Raw genomic sequence first — 3,658 nt, forward strand, 5'->3', positions numbered from 1 at the left:
CTTTAATGGGTTTTTCTCTTTGTTTAGGAGCCATTCCACAATTTCATTTTGTTTTGAAGTTGTTTTCCCCTTTAAAGTCATATTTTGCAACAGTAGAGTTTCCGAGTGGTGAGCAAGCTTTCACATTCACCAGAGATCCTGAGGATAGGGTGCTTCTCCCAAGGGTTGTGTTGTGACACTCAGAACTATAAACAGCGGGGAATTTGAATGAAGACTCAGTTAGGAGGAGAGCCATATGAGTCTCTGGTAGCCAAAAATCGGAAGGCATCCAATAGCAGCTTCTCAGTCTACCATATTTTATAAAGAGGCATATATCTGTGTCAGCTATGCATTCTAATACAATTGGTTAGAAAGAAAAGATGGTAGCAGAATCCTGACATATCTCAGAAGGGGTAAAAATTAATTGATCTCTTATTCACTATTTTTTTCGTTGTGCTGTATATTTCATTACATTAAAATTTTTGACTGTCAAAAATGAATGCTTCACTCAAAGCACAGTGACACACTTTGCATGCAAATGCATAGCAGCACACATTTTATAATCCTTTAAATGTTTCTAAAGTTTATCAATTTCTTCTACCATATATAGTCACCCTCTCTTTTTAAGTGCATTTTTCTGGGTGGGTCCTGCTGTGTGCCTTGATTTGATGTAATGGAGATTTATGGGCAAGGAATTTTACCGAAGCAGATGACACTTAGCAGATTTAAAATCTCCTCCACTAACAAAGCAGGCTTGTTGGGAATAGCAGATTCAAGAGGCTCTGTGCACTTGGATGCCATCTCTCATCTGTACAAGTGAAGGTGGCACTTTTGGGACCTCTGCCTTGCCTTGTCCTATATCCATGGGAGCCCCAGGAAATCAGTCAAAGTTTTTGGGGTGTAGAGAGTTTTTGATCTCTCCTGAGAATCAGCCCTGCGAAAGGACAGGAATTTTTAAGTGAGTTTTTTGCAAACTACTCTCAAGTCTTTTGCCCAAGCTGTTTGGGAGTAATAAGGCTGAAAACTAACTCCTCTAGGGATTGGGAAGGCTGCTCAGAGCAATTCTGCCCTCTGGTGAAATTTAGGCTTCCCAATAATAGAGATAGGAAGATCACATGTATCTCCTATCTAGAAGTAGTTTGGTGGCAATGCTTGTCGAAGCTTCCAGATTTGTCCCACATTTCATTATTAATTGGGTGAAGCTGCAATGATTTTAAAGGCTGTACACAAACACGAAACCTTCATGAACGTCTAGAGTCCAACACCTGGCTAATCTTTTTGTGCCTTATCTGTTATCGGACGTTGGCGATCATGTTGACGATCCTGTTTTTATCAGCAGCCGCACGAAAAAGTGCTGCTGAGTTTTGTCCAAACCAGTCCCTTAGAATAGATTTTGAAGCCACGATGTTCTTCTTCTGCCTGGACCTCGTTTGCCTTCAATCTTTCCCTGGAGGATTAAATGGAGTGTGCTGTATTTTTCTGGGTGTCTCATCACATGTCTGAAATATTCTAATTTTCTTTTTTTAATTGTTTTGATGATTTCCCTTGGCTTCCCCAGGCGGTTTATCACCTCCTCATTTCTGATCTTGTCAACCCAGCTTATACGTAACAGCTGCCTGTAAATCCATATTTCAAATGCTTCTAGTCTCTTCAGGTGGCCTTCTGTCAGAGACCAACTCTCTACTCCATAGAGCAGGATAGAAAAAAATATAGCATCTGACATCTAATCTTACGAAGTTAAATACGGTTAAGCTTCCCTCTTCAAGCTTCCCTTAGTTGCAAAAAAGGGATTTGAGGAGTTATCCTGCATACCCCCCCAAGATGAAGAACTGGCTGGAACTGACTTCACCGATCCCCGAGGAAGGTGCACTTTAACATTGCCTGTTTTTCCTATGGTTCCTCCCCTTTCAAGGATGCTTTCCTTGATTTGCCTAAAGGTGCTTTTTCAAAAGGACTTGCTTTGTATTTGCTTGAAGACGTTTTGCTTCTCATCCGCGAAGCTTCCTCGGTAGCTGAAGAAGCTTTGGATGAGAAGCGAAACATCTTCAAGCAAAAAACAAAGTCCTGTTGCCTTTTGCAAAAGACCTGGATGACTGAGAATCTCCATAGACATTCCCTTGATTTAGTTCTCACTTCTTGCAAAGGGATACATAGATCCTCCTAGAGCAGGGGTAGGCAACCTTGGCTCTTTTATGACTCGTGGACTTCAACTCCCAGAATTCCTGGCTGGCTCAGGAATTCTGGGAGTTCACGAGTCATAAAAGAGCCAAGGTTGCCTACCCTTGCCCTGGAGAGAAAAGGTCGGTAAATGTCGATCAAAAAGAAAAAAAAAACCGGGCAAACGCCTCAGGATGGAGATCGGACAAGCGTGTTTTTCAGCCTTATGCCGCTCGATGGCGCTCTAAAGATCAACAAGAGCCGCCACTAGAAAAGAGCATTAGATTGCTAGAGAGGACGTCGGAGGAGAGGAGAAGCGTAGAGGAACTTCCTCTTCCGGCTCACCCATGGGAGGATAGAAGCGTGGAGGGCGGTTCTCGTGCTCTTCCCGGGGTCGAAGCAGCAACTGGAAGGTGAGTGGAGGGAAGGTGCGGAGGAGAGGCCGGGAGCTAGTAGCGGGGCTGCCTGAGGTGCAGCTTATTCTTTTCTTCCCCAATTTTTAATTCAGTAGCACTGCACGCTTGAAAAGTGTGTGCCTTTAAAAGTGGTACCTTCAATCTTCTGCTGGTTGGGAGATTTAAATAGTCTCCTTCCTTTTAGGGTTGACTCCTTGTGCTTTTTATGAGCGTGTTGTTTTCTTTGCAAATGAGGAGGGAGCTTCATGGGAAAACGGGGGGCTGTAAATCCTGCAAAGGCTTTGTGCACCATTTCCTCTGTTAAAGCCCCCCCCATATCTTTAAAATTAGACAATTTTTCAGGCCGAAATACACATGAATTGTAACATACGTACCTTTATATTTCTGTTTGTCTTCGTGTATTTGTAAACTGTCTTCGGCATTTCCAGGTATATTTGATAATAATGATTTCAGTGCTAAGAATTTGTGATTTTCCTTGGATCTTGCTAGTAGTTTATTTGTGAAATGAATCATAATTAATGTCGGAGGTTAATCTAGACTTTTGGACTTTGGTTTGTTTTTTTTAAGGATTTTATTAAATTTCAGTAAATAGGGGAAGAACAAGGAATGTTTAAAAATGGACATAAGTAAAGAAAAAAACAAAGACCAAAAGTAACATTTTAAAAATGATTCCTTCCAACTCTTTTCAAGATATGGATATATAAAAGTACACTTTTGCTTTCGATAACACAATAAAGTAAAGCTAAAAGCAAAGATATATATACTAATCAGATAACAAAAGGAAAATACATCTCAATCTAAATAAAGTATATAGCCCATAAATGCATCATATTATCAATTCAGAAAACATGTGTAAATAAAACATTTCTTTAAAACAATGAATAGATATGTTTAGACATATCTAAATAAAACATAGCCAATGTATCATATTATCAATTCAAAAATACACATATTACTAGATTCTTCTACAGTAAAAATTCTGTAATAAAACATCCTCTGCTTTAAAATTAGACAAATACATAAACCTAAAAATGTATATCTGTTAAACTCCCAAATGTTGCACAATATTTCTATTATCAAAACATACCAATATCTTTGGTAAGATA

This window comes from Crotalus tigris, unplaced genomic scaffold, assembly GCF_016545835.1.
Source record: "Crotalus tigris isolate CLP2741 ecotype Arizona unplaced genomic scaffold, ASM1654583v1 scf7180000017666.379230911805:20528666, whole genome shotgun sequence".
Classification (NCBI taxonomy): domain Eukaryota; kingdom Metazoa; phylum Chordata; class Lepidosauria; order Squamata; family Viperidae; genus Crotalus; species Crotalus tigris.